This window comes from Dendrobates tinctorius, unplaced genomic scaffold, assembly GCF_039654945.1.
Source record: "Dendrobates tinctorius isolate UK_male_01 unplaced genomic scaffold, ASM3965494v1 ptg000104l, whole genome shotgun sequence".
In the NCBI taxonomy this organism is placed as follows: domain Eukaryota; kingdom Metazoa; phylum Chordata; class Amphibia; order Anura; family Dendrobatidae; genus Dendrobates; species Dendrobates tinctorius.
In genome coordinates this window covers 6,014,860-6,037,724 of record NW_027361772.1, presented here as the reverse complement: position 1 = coordinate 6,037,724, position 22,865 = coordinate 6,014,860, and the positions used below count along the sequence as shown (strand labels likewise).

The 22,865-nt window shown below is 46.2% G+C and overlaps 1 long non-coding RNA gene across 2 annotated transcripts in view; it reads right to left on the bottom strand.

The window, feature by feature from the left end:
• Positions 1 to 1,487: 1,487 nt before the first annotated feature.
• LOC141100289 (uncharacterized) overlaps positions 1,488 to 22,865 on the bottom strand; it is a 35,949-nt gene continuing 14,571 nt past the window's right edge. Inside the window, exons 2-3 of one of the 2 annotated variants that reach the window (XR_012234669.1) lie at positions 4,537 to 5,087; positions 1,488 to 4,242 (exon numbers count right to left, since the gene is read on the bottom strand). This is a non-coding gene — a long non-coding RNA (uncharacterized lncRNA). The remainder of the gene's footprint in view (positions 4,243 to 4,536; positions 5,088 to 22,865) is intronic. The other variant, XR_012234670.1, reaches the window with a different exon arrangement.

Genomic DNA, 22,865 nt, shown 5'->3' with positions numbered 1-22,865 from the left:
GCACCTGTCACGTTAGTTTCGCCACCTCCCGGTAAAACTTTTGTGCCAGAGAAGGATCGGAGACGGGTCTTACGCTGGGGGAATGCTTCCAAACTTGCAGGTCATGTCGGCCTTAAGAAGACGCTTGTCCTTGTGTCCCGCTACTACTGGTGGTCTACTCTTCTCCAGGATGTCCGAAGTTTTGTCGCCTCCTGTCCGTCCTGTGCCAAAAACAAGGTGCCCAGGCAGCTGCCCTCCGGTCTTCTACACCCGCTTCCAGTTCCTTCGGCTCCTTGGCAACACGTTGCCATGGATTTTATTACCAATCTACCCAAGTCTGCAGACTGCACCGTCATCCTTGTGGTGGTAGACAGATTCTCCAAGATGGCACACTTCATCTCTCTCCCTGGGTTACCTTCAGCGCCTGACTTGGCAAAAGTTTTCATTCATCACATCTTCCGTCTCCATGGACTGCCCCAGCATATTGTTTCGGACAGAGGAGTCCAATTCACCTCTCGATTTTGGAGAGCCCTATGCCGGTCTATGGACGTCACACTTGACTTCTCCTCATCATACCACCCACATTCAATGGTCAAGCAGAGCGGACTAACCAGAATTTGGTGAACTATCTCCGGCACTTTTCTAATGCCCACCAGAATGACTGGTCTGACTGGTCTGACTCCCGTGGGCTGAATTCGCCTATAACAATCACATCAGCGAATCTTCTGCCAAGTCACCTTTTTGTCGTCTACGGGCAACATGCGGGTGTACCTATACCAGTCCCTCCTGTCTCGGGTGTACCGGCGGCTGATCTTCTGTCCGGGGATTTCTCCAGGAGCTGGCAGGAGACCAAGACCGCTCTCGAGTTAGCACGTGACAGGGTGAAAAGACACGCAGACAAGAGGCGCTTGGATTCCCCACTATATCATCCGGGTGATAAGGTTTGGCTATCCTCCGAGTTCATTCGTCTAAAGATCCTTTCGCATAAACTGGGACCCCGGTACATTGGACCCTTTGAGGTCTTGGCTCGTATGAACGATGTCTCCTACAAACTGCGGCTTCCCGCCTCACTCCGCATCCCTAATTCCTTTCACGTGTCCCTTCTAAAACCTGTCATCCTCAATCGGTTCCATGCCTCTGCCACCCAGTCACCTCCACCTGTCTCCACTGATGATATGTTTGAGGTTAAAGACATTTTGGCTATGAAAAAGCAAAGAGGGAGGACCTTTTTCCTGGTTGATTCGAAGGGCTTTGGTCCCGTGGAGAGATCCTGGGAGCCTCGGGAAAATATCCAGGCTTCTCGAATTTTGGCTTTCTTTCCAGTCTGCGGAGGGGGGCGCGTAGGGAGGGGGGTACTGTCACGCCGCTGCCGCGTCCCTCCCGCTTGCTGCCGTGGTCCCCGCCGGCTCCTACACCACTGCTGCAGCGGTCCCGGTCACTGTCTGCTTCAATAAACAAAAAAAGAAGAAAGACTCTGCATATATGTGGGATCACCACGCATGAAACAATTATATGGAAATATAAATTTTTATTGATTGCACAAAAGCAGCAAAAAACACCACACATTAAAAACAATTAAAAACAGATTGATCAGCATGTACACCGCTGGCTGCAGAATATAATGGCACTAAGTATGGATCAATCAAGCTATTAATAAAGCTCCATATAATACAGACAATCCAGTGGGAGCAATAGAAAGAAAGAATGACTGGACAAATTGTTATAACCCTGTAGTAATATAATATGCTGAATGTATAACAAACAGCAAGAAAGACCAATTAATAATCCCTGATAAGAACCCAGCAGTGTTTAGTAAATGCCTGTTGGAAAAAGGTACAGAAAAACCTGGGTAACAAATGGAGCTCCTCATGGAGTGAGATCACCTATTTAACAAAGCAACTAAAGCTCAAAAAATGGAAGAGCTCATAAAGTGCAATAGTTCCAGACCCCAAAATGGAGTGCAATACATCACCCGGGAGCAGAACAGTCAAAGAGTCCAGTCAAGGTCGCCCCAATGTCTGTGTGAAAGGCCAGCAGCCACAGCGGGGTACAGTAACCCACGCGTTCCGACACCACAGGTGTCTTTCTCAAGGTGAGTGCTAATGTTGCTTAGTAGAGCAGCTATTTAAGTCAAAATAATCAATGATAAATCCTTGCCAGGTGGCAGCTGGAGGCGTGCAGACGCGCAGATAGACGAATATGGCGTCATGAGTTTCAAGTGTACTGCGCAGGCGCCGTCGCATCATGACAAACAAACATTAAGATATAAGTCGAAATCTCGTGAGAGTTAGATGTCACGCGCATGCGCACTGCAATCAGGCAGGTAACCATAGCGCTATTTGTAAGCGCCATCACACAAATGCAAAGCGGCGTTAGTTTTAAGTCAAGGTCTCGCGAGATTTACAGATTTCACACATGCGCAAGAAAGCCCTAAGGTAACCATGGCAATACAACCAAGTGCTAACACATCATACACGGCGATAACCAAGATATCATAGGGCCCATACATAACATGTAGGCACAAATCAGCTGAACATATGACTAAAGCAGTAGAGGCTAGACAGAAATGTGAACACTGTCATAGTCTCCGCTACGTTGCAGAAAACAATGGCTAATACACACATATTAATGTGAAAAAAGGGCAGCGTTTGATAGAAATTAAGTCTCATGGACTTAAAGCAGCCCGTGCATACGTTGTGTATTTAAAACTATGGATCAGCATCTTATTACAAAGTCCAGCGCAGACGCACTGCAATCAGGTAGGTAACCGTAGTACAATTTGTCAACATTATCACAGGCGTCCGTTGCAAGTCAAAGTCTCGTGAGATTTACAAATCTCACGCATGCCCAATAAGGCCCTGAGGTAACCATAGTGATAGAAACAAGTGCTGGCACGTCATACAAGGCGGTAAACCAATATCTCATAGGGACCATACATCACATATAGGCACAATTCGACTGGACATATGTTTAAAGCAATAAAGGTCAGACACATGTATTTAGAATATAAGCGCTGTCAAAGTATCCGCTAAGTTGCGGAAAACGATGACAGAGATGGTGGCGCTTGATAGAGGTTAGTTCTCATGGACTTAATACAACCCGTACTACAGGGCGGTGCTTGGTGTAAGTCGAAATCTCATGCGGTATAAAAGATCATACGCATGCGCAATCCAGTCCTGAGATAGCCATTACAGTACAATACATGCAAGTATTATCATGGTATACAAGGTCCCATTTAGTGTAAACCCAAAAAACTCATAAGGCCTACACAACATGTGTAGGCACAATATAGCTAAGTAGATGACCAAGATAAATGCTAAACTAGACTCACATGTTTGATATACCAGCGCTAATGCGACAAGAGGGCGGCGCTTAATATAAACTAGTTCTTATAGGACTTACACACCCCTTACAAAAATAGTGTGGGTGTAGACAATAATAGAATTGAGGCACCTTATAGTGGCCCGTATGCAAATCAGTGTAGCAAAGTATAAGACAAAAATGCATACCAGAGCCATCAATGATGGTACTAAAGTCCGAAAATATACAAATGTTTTTAAGTCAAGCCTGATGTCAAATAACTAAACATATATAAAATAAATGCAAGGCATAGAAAAAACAGGCGCCCGACCAATGCAGGTATAGACCAAACACTGCTAATATAAATAAAAAAAGAGAGAAACTAATCCAGCTCACCGCACTGCCTTGCTGATAGTATGCAATGGCACAATAAAATGGATTTTTAATTTTCCATTCCTGGCGCTTTAACTTCTTTTTTCTTTCCTAAACACTGCTAATGACCCATTGAACCCAAATATGGGAAAGAATGGACCAATTTGAGTACCAACAAATTGGAGTTTACTAACATAAACATAATGTCTAACAACATATCTTAGTGTAATACATTTGAGTGCTGATTTAAGAAAAGGAGATAACGCTTGGAAAAACAGTATACAGGGGGTGAATACATAATCCAGATGTTGATATACCAGGGTACCAAGATATCCTATACACATTATAATCTCCCATTTTTCAAACTTTCGCAATGTATCTGAAAAGACATAATATAGAGTCCCAAAGATGAAGAAGGTGGAAGGCAGATTGACACCATCCTCCTATGTTCAGCGTGGTTCCCAGCCTCATGATGAAATGTCATTAGCGATGTGCAGATTGAATACTTCAAAGTGGGAAGTCTCAAAGTCCAGCCAAGTACAGGAGAGACGTCCCGAGGTCCGGTATATAGTAAGAGCCAGGAGCTAGATGCTGAGAGGAACAAAAGGCAGGAGACAAAAAAATATATATTAATAAAGTGACATAACACGATTTATGTCTTCTTGTAGAAGCCGTTATAAAGCAACTCCTCATTGAGGCCTCGAGGCGATAAACAATCCAAGGCATAGATCCACCTAGCTTCCCGACGGAGAAGCTCATCTGAAATATTGCCCCCCCTGATGTTAACACGAACCCCCTCTAGTCCCATAACCTTGAGGGAGTCGGGGGAACCCCCATGAGTATCAAGGAAGTGGGTGGCCACAGAAGTCAGCGGTTTCCCCTTACCCCTGTCTGACCGTGCCGTCATAATATTCGAAAGGTGCTGCTGGGTCCTCCGTCGTAGTTCTTGCGTTGTCTGCCCCACATATATTTTCTTACATCCACAAACCAGGGCGTAGACAATATTGCGAGAACGGCAGTTGAAATACTTTGAGTCACTTAGCAGAATACCCCAGTTGTTCCCAAGGATTTGATAAACATCACTCCACTAATTGTGGAACCTCGTAATGAGGCTAATCCGGTTTCGGGCATCCCTTACCCGTGGGGTTAAAAATTCCTCCCTGCGACGGTTCCTGGAGAACTCAAAGGCTCCAGATATAGTCCTCCTTGGATATCCTCTCTCACGGAATCTATTAGATAGTTGGCGTGATTCCCTCATGAAATCTTCTGTACGGTTGCAGTTTCTCCTGATTCGGATAAATTGTCCTTTGGGCAAATGTGCAGGGTGGAAGCTGTCAAAGTGTAGTACGTTGTTAGTTGCTGTTTTTTTGCGGAACAGTGTTGTGGTGATACGGTTGTGGCAGATTCCAATCGTAAGATCCAAAAAATCCACCGAACTGGAAGAGAAAGCACACGTAAGCTTAATATTTCAACAATTCTCATTTAGTGCTGAAATGAAATCCATTTCAGACCCCGACCAAATGATGGCAATGTCATCGATGTATCTAAACCACTTGATCACCCATTTAGAAAAGCTGTCTTGTTGGTAGACGTGTGTCTCCTCCCACCAACCCAAAAAAAGGTTTGCGTAGGAGGGCGCACACTTTGCCCCCATAGCGGTACCAGACACTTGCCTGAAAAATGCCCTGTCAAAAACAAAATAGTTTTTTTCTAGGACAAATTTTAACAATTCAAGAATAAACGTGTCATGACCCCTATCGCCCGTGGTATGGTAGTTTAGAAAGTAAGAGACAGCCTCCATACCAAGATTATGACTAATGTTGGTGTAGAGTGCCTCCACATCAAGGGTAACCAAAATGGTGCCATCGGGTATTGCCAGGTCCTTCAGAAGTAACAACAGAGGAGTGGTATCTCGAACAAAAGAATACAACCGCTGTGCCAGAGGCTGCAAATAGAAATCAAGATAAGCACAAGGTTTCTCATACAACCCCCCCAGCCCGGATACAATGGGTCTGCCCGGAGGCTCACTAATGGATTTGTGTACCTTTGGTAATAAATAAAATGTTGGTACAACCGGATGGCTGGTAATCAGAAAATCATGCTCTTTTTTATTGATGATGCCACTCAGGAGTGCCCTAGAAAGTAATCTATCTAGCTGTCCCTTGAAGATAGTGGTCGGGTCTGAAGGTAAGATTTGGTAGTATTGAATGTTATCAAGCTGGCGGTGGGCTTCCAGACAGTACATGTTTTTAGGCCATAAAACGATGTTCCCGCCTTTATCAGCTTCCTTAATTTCAAAGGAGTCATTATTTTTCAGACTCTTCAAGGCCAGCTTTTCCCCTCTACTCAGATTGTTTTGGCGAGGCTTGTCCAGCCTAAGTCTCTTAATGTCCCTGCATGTCTTTTCAAAGAAAATCTGAATTGTTGGAAATAGAGAGAAACTGGGAGATGCCTGAGAGGGCAATCTTCCAGTAAATCTTCTCCGCCCAGAACCAGCCTCATTCTCCGTTAACAGGTCTAAAAGGTCACGGAGGACTTGTCTGTCCTGTTCAGGTAATTCCTCGATGAGGGAGGGTTGTTGGTACAACATTTTAAACGTCAATTGGCGACAAAAGAGATATAAGTCTTTTGTAAGCTCGAATTTGTCTAAACAGTTAGTTGGTGAGAAAGATAAACCTTTAGATAGGAGTTTAGTCTCTACCTCTTATAGTTCATAAGAGGATAAATTTATTATACGCAACCCATCCCCATCCAGTAATGTACTGGAATGGGAGGTGGCCCCTAATAACGTCTCCTGTTGTTGAGTCTCGTCTCCCTTCTCGAGTTCGGTGACCAGGCTCGTAAATTCCTGTTTCTCTTGGTCCGATGTCTTAGGTTTCCTTCTCCCCCTTCTAGACTGCTTTCCCTGTCGCTTGTGTCGGTGGATAAAAAATCACTACTATGAGTAGTTACACCCAGATTAGTGGTATCATGACTTTTAGTATTAGTAATTATTGGTACCCGATGTCTCGAGTTACCCTGATGGGTCCATCTATAGACCCGTTGTTTATCAGAGTCTAATTTGTCTCGTTGGAATTTACTCTTTTTGCCTCTAATGATGTCTTTCTCATATCGGTCCACCACTTCCTTGAGTTGATTCCTAAAGGGATCAACTAATGTGTTTTTGTCAAAGGTATCCAGTCTGAGCTCTTTATTCCTGATCTCATCCTTGATCCTGGACAAAAAGACTTTATCCTGCTCAATCAACATATCAATAATAATATAAGAGCATTTCTTGAGGCCAGTCTCCCACACCAATTTAAAGTCCTGATCAGCTTCCCATGCCGGGAAGATTTGGACCCTCAATCCTCGTGGGATAAGGCCTAATCTTTTATATTCCTCCAAGCTCTTAATGTTCCACCAAGTCTTCGTCAACTTCTTATGTAGACCCAGCAAATCAGAGGACAGATTCTGGAATCCCATATCCAAAACAGTATTAGAGGTCAAAGACTCACCATCCCTACCAAAAATCTCTCTGACTTGTTCCTGCCACGCTGCCTCTCTGGCATTTAAATCCATACTAATAACAACAAGATGTGCCACGACTCTAAAGAAACCTCATGGAAGATGAGGAAGGCAAATTGAATAAATACAAGTGAGTGGGCACCATCCAGCTATATCTGAACAGTATACTAATGCAGGGATCACCACAGGGGTCACTGTCTGCTTCCACGCCGCGGTCTCGGCCGCCTTGGTCCCCACCACGGCTCCCCGCCCCCCGGCACACTTACCCAGCACACGCTCCTGCTCTGTCTCCTGCGCTCCGACGGGCGTCCGCCCCTGCCCGGCTTCCTGCTCCTCGACGGGCGTGCACTCACACTGTGCACAGGAGCGCACGTACCCTCCATTCCCCCTAAAGGCACGCGCTCTCCTCACTCTGCTCTGGGAGGGGTCATGACCCGGAAGTCCCTGACACGTTCCCTATATCAGGCCGCCTCTTCCTCCTGGCGGTGCCTGATTATCACTTGTGCCCAGCTAGTGATTCTGGCCCCACTTCCCGCTGTGCGTACCCCTGCTTTCAGCCTGCCTATATTTTATCCGTCATCTCCGCTGTTCTCTCTCCTAGGATCTGGAAGTCCGGGGTTCCGTTCCGTCCTGTTCAGGCCTCACAGCTGTGTCCTCCAGTCCGTGCCTGGTCCCTGCCGTCTTGCCCCTGTTCCTGTACTGTCCGCCATTCGTGTTCCTGTCCTAGGGAGACCCTCCGCCAGCCTCTCCGGCCTCCTGTCGTGTCTCCTGTGTCCTTCCCTGGGTACCATCTGCCGTTGTGATAGTTACCCGCAGGTCTGCCCCTAACACTCCCTGTATAGGGGGTAGTCCACCTGGTCAGCTCACCCGTGGGAGGTTCGTTGCCACGGTCCAGCGGGTCCACTACAGGAGTACTTCTAAAGTCTCACACACCGGTACCTGCGCTGCAGCCTGATCGCATATGTAATGAATTATAAACACATTTTTAGGGGCGGTACGGTGGCTGCAAGGAGTTTGTATGTTCTCCCCGTGTTTGCGTGGGTTTCCTCCGGGTACTCTGGTTTCCTGCCACATTCCAAAGACATACTGATAGGGAATGTAGATTGTGAGCCTCATCAGGGACAGTGCCAATAATGTCTGTAAAGTGCTGTGGAATTAAATGAGTAAAATGAAAAAAAAAAATCGTTTGAGGTAATTCCCAAAATAAGAAAGAAAATCTGTTTGAAAATGGGGCCGCTTGCGCAGTAGCAGCTATCATCTTGCTAGAGAACTAAAAAATTATTTCCTCCTCCAAAATAAAAATAATAATAATAATAATCTTTATTTATATAGCGCCAACATATTCCACAGCGCTTTACAGTTTAACAGTTTCAAAACACAAGTCATAAGTAACAACGTTAACAATACAATAATTAAAGCAAAATAAGACGACCCTGCTGGTGAGAGCTTACAATCTACAATGGGGTGGGGGAGATACAAAGTACAGGTGTGTATTTACAATGATGTATTTACAATGATGGTCCAGCCATCTTAAGGGAGTGAGGGATGGATGGAGATAGTGAATGGGCTACACAAGCACACTTACACAGAGAATGACTTTGATTAGTGAACGTGATAGGCCGCTCTGAACAAATGTGTTTTGAGGGAGCGCCTAAACTATGCAAATTGTGGAGAGTCCTAATTTCTTGGGGTAGAGGATTGCAGAGGATTGGCGCAGCACGGGAGAAGTCTTGGAGTCAGAAGTGGGAGGTATGGATTAGTGCAGAGGTTAGTCGAAAGTCGTTTGCAGAGCGCAGCGGTCGGTTAGGCCGATGGACAGAAATGAGGGAGGAGATGTAGGGGGGTGCTGCACTGTGGAGAGCTTTGTGGGTGAGAACAAGTACTTTGAATTGGATCCTATAATGAATGGGCAGCCAATGTAAGGAATGGCGAAGAGCAGATGTGTCCGAGTACCGATTAGTCAGATAGATGATCCTGGCTGCTGCATTAAGTATGGACTGGAAAGGGGAAAGTCGAGTAATGGGGAGGCCAATTAATAGAGCGTTGCCGATAGCTGCTACTGCGCAGGCGGTGAAGGTTCCATATATTGTTCCAACAGTGTAATGGGCCATACATAGTGTTCCATACAGTATATATTGCTCCATACAGTGAAATGTGACGAACAGCACGAACCGCCGTTCGTCCACTTACGGAGGCGACTAACGGGGGTCCCGCTGCCACCAAAACGCGACGGACAGCGGACCCTGTGTCACCACTATGTCACAGTCCCACCACTGACACGGGTGTATCAGCGGACGGTGGACGAGACACAATGCCGGCACACGGCTATCACAGGCACAGTTGGGGCTTATCTTAGTTATCCCACCACTGGCACCATGTGACAAAAATATCCAGCAAGCTACTCTCGCTCTACAATTTGCCGCAGGGGGAGTTTAATTTGGATGCCCCGCCACTGCTATCAATCTTCCAAGTACTGCGGGGATTTATGTATATCCCACTTTCTCAGTTCCACTTTGGAACTCGCAGCTCTCCGGCGCCCCCCTTACCCTCAGGTCAGTCAGGGAACTGCACCTAGGATAATTAGTCGCCGGACGGACTGCCTGTTGTGAACCGGCAATTGGGCTTCTGCAGTAAGGGAATTATCAATGCTGTGGCCGCAGCCCCTTATTCAGCAATATAAGACCCTTCTGTACTGCCAGCAAGCCGCAATGGCCGTACACAACGCGCTGCCACCAGTCACGGTTACTTAATTCACAGTGTTAAATTAAGAGGGTCCGTGGCAAACCCCTTGAATTAGTAGCGATTATCTATCAAAGGAGTATAGTTCGAGTCTTAGAGCATGGAGACAGATCTAAATAATTATATCATTTATTCCCCGAAAAGGTAGGGCAGTGATTACAGATAAAAAGTTGCTATAAAATTGAGACATAAAATATGTACATTAGACAAGTATAAAGCAAAGTGGATGAAAGAAGAAGGTACACTCACATTTAGTCAGTTGTTGTTAGGCATCCCATGTGGCTTTAAGGGGGGTGGAGGCGGAGCTGCACGTCTCCGCTCATCTGGGTTCTGCTCAGCACAAGGATTGGAGCTCTTGTGAGCTGGTTTGCCCAGGGAATGCCTTATAGACTTTCCTATGTGACATCACGGAGAGGTGCATTCTGGGTTGATCCCACCTCTCTCATCCAAGTTATGTTTTGGCTACAAAACTTAGATTAGCTATAACTTTATGGGAGAAGCTGGTATGGACTCATCAGTGGTATCATGTTTCCCAGCGTAATGAGCCCATCAAGAAAACATCAAACATCTATGCGATATGACCGTCCATTTGGGAACAAATCATATCTCATGTTCTCGACATGTTAGGACTTGGGAAGTGACACTGTAGCGGAGCTGGGACCGCTTGGATCACAGAGATATGGTTATTATATCTCTATGTTGTACAGTTTTCGCAGGGCAGGCTCTTAAAGGTTTACTTCTAACCTTTATTTCAAACAAAGACCTTTTTCCCGCACTTTTTTCCAGCTGAGAGAAGCCAAATGGGGTGACAGGAAATTGGTTTATGGCACTTGGGGGAAGGGAAGCTGCTGCAGGGTGCAATGTAACTGAGACACTGGCAGGCAGTTTCTCACAAAATGGAGGATTTGTTAGCACATTGCAACAGAAAACATATCTTGCAGACATTGTACATCACACCTCCCCCCTTAAGAGGGCGCTAAGGAGGCATTACCTCTCAGTAATCGGCCATGCGCACTTCAGCGGGTTCGCCCCGGCGGGACAACCCATCGGCATTGCCGTTTTCACTGCCCTTCCTGTGTTTTACAGTAAAGTCGTACTGTTGAAGGGCAAGGCTCCAGCGGAGCAACCTCCTGCTCAGTGGCCTCCCCTCGAACACTCTCGCACCCCTCCAATCTATTCTAAACTCAGCTGCCCGACTAATACACCTGTCCCCCGCTATTCCCCAGCTTCTCCCCTCTGTCAATCCCTTCACTGGCTCCCCATTGCCCAGAGACTCCAGTACAAAACCCTAACCATGACATACAAAGCCATCCACAACCTGTCTCCTCCATACATCTGTGACCTTGTCTCCCGATACTTTCCTGCACGCAACCTCCGATCCTCACAAGATCTCCTTCTCTACTCCCCTCTTATCTCCTCTTCCCACAATCGCATACAAGATTTCTCTCGCGCATCACCCCTACTCTGGAACTCTCTACCACAACATATCAGACTCTCACCTACCATCGAAACCTTCAAAAAGAGCCTGAAGACCCACCTCTTCCGACAAGCCTATAACCTGCAGTAACCACCGATCGACCAAACCGCTGCATGACCAGCTCTACCCTCGCCTACTGTATTTTCACCCATCCCTAGTAGATTGTGAGCCTTCGCGGGCAGGGTCCTCTCTCCTCCTGTACCAGTTATGACTTGTATTGTTCTTGTTTTTATGTATACCCCTCCCTACATGTAAAGCGCCATGGAATAAATGGCGCTATAACAATAAATAATAATAATAATAATAATAATAAAATGAGTTACATATAATAATCAATACATAAAAACTATTAAAATACTCACCTATGACAGTTCCCCCACTGCTTCGGTCTCCTCAGCGTCTTCTGAAGCTCTGAATTGCTCGGCACAGAGGATGCGGTGTAGTGACGTCATTGTGCCCTCTATGCTCAGATGCATAGGGGAAATGATGGCAGAGGGAGCATCAGCTGATGGATCCCTCTCCCATTATTGTTTTCAACTGTATCGGCATCCAGGATGCCGAAAAAGTTGAAAGTACGATGCAGGGGGGGTTCCACGCCGGCTCTGGGTCCCCTGACCCATAGCGGCCATGTAGTCTGCCGCCATTGGCGGTACGCCACTGGTGCCTAAGTGACTGCGGGGTCTTGAGAAACACCTGAGATGTTTGGTCTGCCAAAACGAGAGGCGATGAGAGAGAACATAAAGATTTTAGGCCCATCAGTGCCCCCTCATCTCTCCGGGGATGTACTTAAGATGCTTTGGGCCAAGGTGGATGATGTCCTATTTCCCAACACTTTGCATGCTACTAATTTCTATATTATTTATTCATTTCTATTCAAATTAGAACACTGCATGATCCTCTTGCAATTAGGCTTTCACACGAAGATTGGTTGGCCATTGGTCCTTAAATTGACAGAGATTATTTGTAATTGTTTCTGGCACCAGTTTGCATATTTAGGTGCACTCTGTGACCCAGGTATCTCTGAAACAATTGCAGAACTGTATAGGGTGAATTATTTTTGTCACTGGGATAGTACATTTAGCATAGACTTTTGGTGTTGGATTTTTTCTGCGGTGATCCTTGATGAACACTTTATGTAATGTTTGTGTCACTTAGATAAGAAACTAACAAGAACAAAGGGCTCATGGTGACAGAGGTCTCAAGGTAAACACACAGTAAGTGCCAGACAAATAGGATCAAAGAGCATGGAAACTATTTACGTAATAGGCAGATCCAACCAGAGCAGCAGAACAGGTAGGAATAATCACTAGTGTCTATATGCTTAGACAGTATATCTTTGGGGATATCCACACAGGGATGGCACAGGAACACAGGTGCACTTAATTCTAATGAAAACAACTTAAATTTAATCCAAATGGGGCACAAATTGTTGCAGACACAGACATTAGTATGCAGCTTCGCAGTTACCAACTTTGGCACTCAGCTTGGTGGTTATAGTATACAGTAGTCACACAGCTTGGCTGTTATAGTATATGGCACACAGCTTGCTAGCTACAGTATATGGCACAGCTTGGAGGTTTTTGTATAGTCACACAGCTTCATGATTACAGTATATCACACCGCTTGTCGGTTATGGTGTATGGTACACAACTTGGCGGTTACAATATATGGCACACAGCTTGGAAGTTATGGTACACAGCACACAGCTTGGGGTTTGCAGGTTATGGCTCACAGCTTGGAGGTTAGGGTATGTGCACACGCTGCGGACTCTGCTGCGTTTCCGCAGCGTTTTTGGCTCTGCAGAAACGCAGCAGATTTTGCTGCGTTGTACAGTACCTTTATTTCCTAAGGAAATAAAAAAAAGCTGTGCACATGCTGCGTTTTTTTCCGCGCGGTTTTCTGCGGTTTACAATCCGCAGCATGTCAATTGTTTGGTGCAGAAACGCTGCGGTTTTACACCTCATCCATTATGAGGTGTAAAACCGCAGGGCAAAACCGCAGAAAAAACGCAGATAATCCGCAGCACTTTGTCCTGCGGATTTCCTGCGGTTTTCTCTACAAAATCCGCAGAGACTAAAAACTACGTGTGCACATACCCTTACAGTGCATGGCACACAGCTTGGCAGTTACAGTATGCAGCTTGCCAGTTGCAGTATAGGGCACACAGCTAGATGGTTCTGAGTAACTCTGGAAAGCCCACAGATGCTCTCTATAGCTAGTCCCTACAAAGTTCAGTGAACACTGTGCCAAACATATGACTCCAAATGCACTGAAACACAACTTGTCTACATACATAATCTCTCAGAACAGACTTCTCTGCTGCTGGTGGGTGAATGTCTTGCAAGGTATCGCTCGCTTGAGTCAAACTTTACTCATCCACACATGAATTCAGCATATACCCACATGTGTGGAGTGTGCAGACCTCATGGATACATGACCAATCTTTGTAGCGGTACCAATGCACCCTTATTTAAACATCAAACTCATATCATACGAGGGAAACTTCAATGACTTGAGTACCTGCTAATCAAATTATGCATAGTTTCTGTTAGGCGTCGGATTCCTGGCACTGCACAGCGGGAATCCAGAGTCAGACATCCTGCGGTCTCTCATTCTCCTCCGACCGCTCAGACTCCTGCTCAGCAATCACGGCGAGCCAGGCATTTCCCTCAGACTCGTTCTGTGAGCCTGGATGTTGCTGCCACCTCTGGTGCAGCAATGGTAGCGCAACCTGCTTTGCAGGGAACTGCTCCAGAGGCTAAGTCCTCGGGCCGTGCTACTGGGCATGCCCGCAACTTGTCCTCTCAGTGGAGAGCAGGGGTCACATGTGCAGGTCCTATGTCGGATCTGATTGGTCCTTCCCAAAGTACTGTAAGGTCCCGGAAGCGCATGGCTATAAAAAGCCCGCATGGCGGCTCGGCCATGCGCTAGTGTAGCATATTATTATGTGTGTGTATGGTGATGGATGTATGGACTGGTGTCTGACTCATTATGAAACCCCTACCCTCTGATATTACGAGTGGTGACCGAGTGTGAATAGTCAGCTCCAGGGTTGTGGCAAGCTACACGCCACTTGCTCCTCACCTACACTAGCATCCGTCGGCGCCCGGGCCTCGGCGCCGACACTCGCGGCTTTTCTCTGCCGCTGCGCTGTAGTAACAGCAACTATTGGTGTTCGCGGCTGCGACGCCACACGCAGGCCTCTGTGACGCTAACAGGGCCTGTGCCTTTGCTTTAGCGTTCTCCAAGCAACTCTGTGTTTGTACAGAGTCGCCCTTAGCGTTCGGGTGACGTTAACCTGAGCGCAGTCCCGCACCTACTAGGTGCATCTGCCATTGTTCAGCAGCGGTCTTGTCACCTACCGCACGGTGGACCCCGGGCGGCGAACGCACCTACTATTATTTATATTTGGTGCGTTCCGCCGACCCTAACATTACACTAGCGCCAGCAAAATGTGATTTTATAGCCGAGAAGGCCTTGGAGACATGTTCTGACCAAGCATTGGGGTTAGCTCCCTTCTTGGTGAGAGCAACCAAAGGAGCAACCAGTGTGGAAAAGTGTGGTATGAACTGGCAGTAGTAATTCACGAACCCCAAAAAGCGCTGCATCGCTTTGAGGGAATGGGGTTCCTGCCAGTCCATTACCGCTTGTAGTTTGGTAGGATCTATGGCCAGCCCCTGGGCCGAGATGATATAGCCCAGGAATGGCAAGGACTCCTGCTCAAACTGGCACTTCTCCAGCTTGGCAAATAGCGAGTTCGCCCGCAGACGGTCGAAGACCCTGCAGACGTCTCTCCGGTGGGTGGTCAAATCTGGCGAAAAGATGAGTATGTCATCCAGATAGACCACCACCGAGGTAGAGAGCATGTCGCGGAAGACGTCGTTGACAAAATCTTGGAAGACAGCTGGCGCATTACAAAGGCCAAAGGGCATAACCAGGTATTCGTAATGGCCATCCCTGGTATTAAAAGCTGTCTTCCATTCGTCTCCCTCTCGAATGCGGATCAGGTTGTATGCACCCCGCAGATCTAATTTAGTAAAGATCCGGGCCCCCCGCAACCTGTCAAATAACTCCGAGATCAACGGTAGGGGGTATTTGTTTTTAACCGTGATAGCATTGAGACCTCGGTAGTCAATGCAGGGGCGTAACTCTCCGTTCTTCTTCTGTACGAAGAAGAACCCTGCACCAGCCGGTGACACAGATTTCCTGATGAAACCCCTAGCCAGGTTCTCCCGGATATATTGGGACATAGCCTCCATCTCAGGGAGTGATAAGGGGTAAACACAGCCTCGGGGAGGCTCTGTGCCTGGCAGGAGATCAATCGGGCAATCATAGGAACGGTGCGGCGGGAGCGTCTCCGCAGACTTCTTAGAGAAAAGCCGCAAGCGTCGGCGCCGAAGCCCGGGCGCCAACGGACGCTGGTGTAGGTGAGAAGCAAGTGGCGTGTAGCTTGCCACAACCCTGGAGCTGACTATTCACACTCGGTCACCACTCGTAATATCAGAGGGTAGGGGTTTCATAATGAGTCAGACACCAGTCCATACATCCATCACCATACACACACAGAATAATATGCTACACTAGCGCACGGCCTAGCCGCCATGCGGGCTTTTTATAGCCATGCGCTTCTGGGACCTTACAGTACTTTGGGAAGGACCAATCAGATCCGACATAGGACCTGCACATGTGACCCCTGCTCTCCACTGAGAGGACAAGTTGTGGGCATGCCCAGTAGCACGGCCCGAGGACTTAGCCTCTGGAGCAGTTGCCTGCAAAGCAGGTTGCGCTACCATTGCTGCACCAGAGGTGGCAGCAACATCCAGGCTCACAGAACGAGTCTGAGGGAAATGCCTGGCTCGCCGTGATTGCTGAGCAGGAGTCTGAGCGGTCGGAGGAGAATGAGAGACCGCAGGATTTCTGGCTCTGGATTCCCGCTGTGCAGTGCCAGGAATCCGACACCTAACAGTTTCATGGTTGGTAATGTTGAAAAAAGACACAGGTCTATAAATTTCAGCCTATAATCCTAATGTGTTGATCCAGAGGAAGGCAAAAAATCCACAACGTCAGATCCAAATTATTATTTGTCTATTTTACTCGCTTATATAGCGCCATCATATTCCGCAGTGCTTTATTGACATTGTCATCATTGTCCCATTTGGCGCTCATAGTCTACAATTTCTTATCAGTATGTTTTTGGAGTGTGGGAGGAAATCGGACACCCAGAGGAAACCCACGCAAATACAGGGAGAACATGCAAACTCCTTGCAGATGTTGCCTTTGGTGAGATTTGAACCCAGGACCCCTATGTCACAACTCTGTTGTTGGGTGTCCCGAGACCAGGGGCTCCTTCCCTGTCCTAGCGCTAGGGGGAGCCCTTGCTCGCCCTTTTCCCCAGGTTACTTCTGAAGGTGAAGATGCCAGGGCCAAGTAACTTGCCTTACCTCCTGAATTGCCCTTAGTCTGTAGCTTTCCTCCACCGAGGCGAATGGGGACTAGTAGTGCACCACAGTAAACCAACCAGACTCACAAGGTAATATGAACAGGGGCAACGGAAAATACCAGGCTGTGAGGTTGCGTTGTTATTCGGGTAGGGGATACTCGCTCAGCAGCCACAAAATCAGATCCGGCACAGATTTTCCATCAAACTCAGAACGGTCCATGCAGGGTGGATTTGATTTAAATCTAACTGATTTAAATCACGATTTAAATCACTAGTCAGTAAGGCTTGATTTAAATCAGTGATTTAAATCAAAGTTTCTACCTAAACTAGTTCTTGCTACTTTAACATGCAAGTAGATGAAGATTTTTAGAATCACTTTTTATATTACTTTTTTCTCCCCAGTTTAATGGGTTAATCATTCATATTTGGACACCACTGTTCTGTTGTACTTAGGAAGGAGAAAAATAATCCTGACCTTAATAACAATTTAAATAGATTTATTCAACTGAAACAATAACAACATTACAGCATAAGTTATTTGCTTAAACAAACATCCATGTTTGTTAACTAATTTGGCTAAACAAAATATATATATATTTTAAGAAACTTAGACTGTCAGCCCAGCCGACACATGAAAAACTTAAATACTACTGTCCCTGCTGTCCTCTGTAGCTCACTTGTCGTCATCTTCATCATCATCTTCTTCTTTGTTCCTATTCATAATCTGGAAAAGAAAAACAAGCTTTCCTGCTTTATTGGGTCCCAACCGATTTCTCAATTTAAAATGAATGAGTCCAAAGGAAGAGAATATTCTTTCAACGCCTGCAGAAGAAGCTACTGCTGTTAAAAGTGAAATCATTACTTGAACAGTCTCTAAATCCAAGCGCTTAAGTGACTTCCACCAGTTTACTGGTGTGACCTTCCTTAAAATATCTTCAGCAAACATATATTTCTTGAATGGTTCCCCCTTAGCTCTGAAGTTTATGATAGTTGGCATTAAAGATGGATGATTGCTGGATACCCATGTCATAGCTAACTCCTCTTCCTCAGCACTTAGGTTTTGACCCTGATATTGGATATTGACAATATTTGCCAAAAAATGAGCTGGAGTCAGTGCTTGTCCCATTCGTTTGTTTACTGCTTGTAATTTAATTCTGTCCATGTGTAGTTCTGTTTTTAAGTGTTCACTCAGTTCCTTCCAAATTTCAACAGCATCCGCAATAAAACAGCTATTTTTCTGTATTTTGTTTAAAGCTTGAGAGATGGGTTTCAGGAAGCTCAGCATATGTTCAACATTTCTCTTAAGCCCAATGTTGAGGATTTTGGCCGTGACAGTGCCATCTATTTTATCTCGATTTTCTTCACAAAGTGTCATCAGAATAGGCCAGTTTTTGATATACTGCTCAAAACAGTCCACCACAGAGTTCCATCTAACATCTTGTGGGAGCGTTAGCTTGGTTCCACCCATCCTTTTCAGAGCTGCTGCAGCAAAATGATTATTACGGAAGTATTTAGCAATTTCAACAACATTAGCCTTTATTTCTGGAACACTTAAGTCTTTGGCTAAGAGGTGCAGCAAATGAGCACTGCAACCATATGTTATTAGCAGCTTTGTATTCCCTCCCTGCTCTTCTAAATCTCTTCTCATCTTGGATACGTTTGCAGCATTGTCAGTGACCAAACTGCGTACTAGACATTTGAATTTTTGTTCACATGTCGTTATAGCTTTTACTGCCACTTCTTGTAAGTATTCTGCTGTGTGTGCATTTCCTGACGTATCAGTTGTTTGTGCAAGGAAGACTTTACCTTCTTCTGTTGTTATACAAGCACATACAATAGGATCATTGTGGACATTACTCCACCCATCAATACTTAGGTTAACAATTTTACCCTCCAGAGCGGTTGCACATTGCTCCATTTCTCTGTCATACACTTGATCCAGCAGTTTCCCTGCAACATCAGCTCTGCTGGGTGGACTGTATCCTGGTCTCAGTGACTGAACCATATTAATGAAATGTGGGTTCTCAGTCAGACGGAAAGAAGAGTTAGTTGCATAAATAAACTGGGCAATTTTTTCATCAATCAACTCTTTTTCTAATCTGCTAGTTCTTATCACAAACCTATCTATGGTGGTTCCAGGAGGTAAAGGTTTTTTCTTCCTTTTGGGTGATGGTGATATGTGGCTGTGGGTGTCTGATGATGATGCTGCTGCTGCTAGTGAAGCACTATCCTGGATGGATAACTCTGAAACTGTAGAACAGGATGATGGTGATCTTGGAGGTGGATAGTTTCCAGAATCCATGAATTCCCCTAAACAAAAAAAGTCAATGCTGTTATTTTATTGTTTATACAATTTCTGCTTATTGTACACAACACATCACTGCCCCTGCCCCAAAAGGAATATTTGTTTTTCTTCATAACTGTACCAAATGACAGTAACATGCAGTAATAATAAGAAATATAATTTTTCTCACACATGACAGTTCAGTCTTTAGAAATAGGATTCAATAAAAATGTTTACCAACCTGAAGATCCTGCCTGTTCAGAAGTGTTTCTTTGGTCATCTTCATCACCGCACTTCTCATGATGTTGCCTCATTCGCGCCACCAGGCCTTGCATCTCTTTGTTGCATCGTTTGCATTTTGCAAGCATGCCTGCCTTACCGATAGGCGAAGGAGCTTCATTAAAATATTCCCAAACTGGGTCTCTTTTACGGCCTGCTGCCATTATAAGGAAAGAATGTAATAAACCTCAGATCATACACACAAACAGATACAGACTTGTCTGTCTGTGGCTATGCTGCAGTATTGTGCTCAAAGTTTCACTTTCATTTTCTTGTCTGCTTGCCCTTCCTCCTCCTCACACTTAGATTCACATTCTTCTTGTGTTGTGCAGATCTATTCCACTCCAAGCAATCAGAAACATATTGTCTAACTTCTTGGACTTGGCACTGAAGGGGTTGATTCTGTATTCATAGGTTTGTAGAACAATAGGATTAAGGTCTTTTTCTCAACTCTGTTCATGTTGTAACATTTTTGCCGTGAAGAAGAGGCTGGGACCTCTGCGGAGTCAAATTCAGTTTTGAGAACTGCGTAAGTAAAGCGAGCGTCTGTGATAATATAGGAGAGAAACTGCCCACTAATCCTACAGAAACCTCTGGAAGAGGATGGCATTGTGAATGTTACACATATACAGCCTTTATTCTACTGAGTTAAACAACTCAGCTTTATCTCATGATGGAAGTACCTTTGGATGGTAAAATATTTTCCTCAAAAAGCAGTTTATTGAAAAAAATCCGATTTAAATAAAAAAAATCCGATTTAAATAAAAAAAATCCGATTTTTTTGATTTTTTTTAAAAAAAACATTGATTTTTATCCACCCTGGGTCCATGCGGTTTATTAAACATCATAAACCATGACCAGCAATACATAAACGGCATAGCGTCCATGACAGAGCTTCACTCTGTTAGCAATGTCCTATACGCAGGCTTTTCAGCCTCACAGTTATATCTCACCCCGTCAGGGTTCTCTCATGGCTGCTTCTCCATACGGCAGACATTAATTCCCTCCAGGGAACTCTCAGGCACTTGCAGCCATTAAACACTGCCACTCTACAGGCTGTTAGGCAGGAAGCCCCATCTCAGCGGGACCTTCCACACTGGACCAACCAGGTCCCAGCATTCACCCCCATGTGACCTACCCTGGCCACATTATATGGTCCATAGCCACGCCCACCGGGTCCCATGACTCTGACCTCCTCACAGGTCCTTCAAGCCTTTACACACTCTTTACAATAGTGCTTTAAACACACCCCCTGGGTGGGTTTGTAGGTAATCAGGTCCGCCCATCTCTCTAGTTACCTGGAGACTTTCTCCCTTACACATTGAAACAACACTTCAGCAGTATCACTGCTGTTCAACACATAAGTCTCCATCCCAAAGCCACCCACTTTGAGATACATAATGGCCATTCAGTACTCTGCCATTTCTCCTGGGACATCCACACAGCGCCCCTAGCGGACTCAGTGGTTACTACACCACAAGGCATACAAATATACACTCACATATAACAGTTATAAGTGCTGGAGTAGGAGAACTCAGACACAGGAGTATTCTGCCTCCTCTCTGTAACCCCGTGACACCCTAGCTGCAAAGCAACAGTGATAACTAGTGCCCCATATAAGGGAAAAATTCCTTTTTGACTCCAGATATGGCAATCAAAATAAATATTTGGATCAATGCCTTATCTGCAGAACTCTAGCACCCATAACCTATAATTTAATATTATTCAAGAGAGGCACTCAGGTGCTTCTTGAACTTTGACCATTAGAACATCGTGTGTCAGAGTCTCATAGTCTGAAGATGATGAAACCGTCTTTCCTTTAGACGTAGAGGATGCCCCCTGGTTGTTGTTTCTGGCCTAGATGTAAAAAGATCATTACAAAGATCTGTGCACAGTTCCTTCACACAACTGTGCAATGTGATAAGATTGCTGCTAAGCCGTCAAGTCTGCAATGTGATGGTATGTCCCCAGCAGCAGTATGTTACGCGTAGACCCACCATATTACTCATAATGTATAGAATGCAAGATGAGAGACCTCGAGTGCACCCTTGCATAATTCTAACTTCCTTTTAATGAATTGATCGGCAGAGGATAATTTTTTCTGACTGAAGCAATCTGAGACTGATTCGACAGTACATCCATCCTGCCCTTAGAGGGATTGTCTTGTATTTTTAATGGTTAATATTACAAAGTGCTTATAAAAGAAGTAACTTTTCAATGTATTTGTTACTAAAAATAAAAATCCTCTTTTTTCTCAAGAATGGAGGGATTATTCACTCAATTGTTTACTACCTATTCTATAGAGCTTGTAAGCGCTGCTCTGAAGCTGTCTGGATTCCTGGTGTGCACTGTTAGCTCCCTTTCCGGCCAGCTTCAGGTCAACTGCACTTCTCTGATGCTGCAGATGCAAAGTTGCCTCTGCTTGTAGCACCGTAAATTTCACAGTGCGGGCAAATGCTTCTGCTCCGACAGGAGCACATTTCCTACCCTAGAAGCAGGAATCCTGGTGAGTTGTGTGCTCCTGCAGAACCCTTTAAAGGGAACCTGTCACCCCCTTTAGGGCGGTTTTAAGTAAAAGAACCACCTTCACCAGCACTAAGGCTGAATTCTGTGAAGGTGGATCTTCTGTTTCTGACCCCTAGTAACGCCGAAATATTGACTTGTATAACTAGATCCCCATACCTGTATTGTGTCCATAGGTATGGTGTGTCCCCCTGTATCAGCCACCTCCCAGCCGCCCATCATGCCCGACTTGCGTCTCGGCGCCACCTCCAAGCCATCCATCATGCCCCTGTCTTGCGTCTGGGTGCCGCCTCCCATCCGTCTCTCATGCCCCTGTCTTGCGTCTGGGTGCCGCCTCCCATCCGTCCCTCATGCCCCTGTCTTGCGTCTGGGTGCCGCCTCCCATCCGTCCCTCATGCCCCTGTCTTGCATCTGGGCGCCGCCTCCCATCTGTACATCATGCCCATGTCTTGCGTCTGGACGCTGCCTCCCAGCCCTCCATCATGCCCCTGGGCACCGCCTCCCATCCGTCCATCATGACCCTGTCTTGCGTCTGGGCGCCGCATCCCAGCCCTCCATCATGCCTCTGTCTTACATCTGGGCGCCTCCTCCCATCCGTCCATCATGCCTCTGTGCGCCGCCGCCTCCTCCTGTGTTGTATGCCGGTGCCTGCGCTGTGACAACAGTTCTCGGGCATGCCCAGTGCGTGCTGCCCGGGAACTGCCATCAGGCCATCAAGCCTGCGTGTTTTGGAGTCCCCTGATCCCGCCCCGCCTCCCATCCGTCCCTCATGCCCCTGTATTGCGTCTGGGTCCCGCCTCCAAGCCAACCATCATGCCGCTGTCTTGCTTCTGGGCGTCGCCTCCCATCCGTCCATCATGCCCCTGTCTTGCGTCTGAGCACCGCATCCCAGCCATCCATCATGCCCCTGTCTTGCGTCTCGGCGCCGCCTCCAAGCCATCCATCATGCCCCTGTCTTGCGTCTGGGT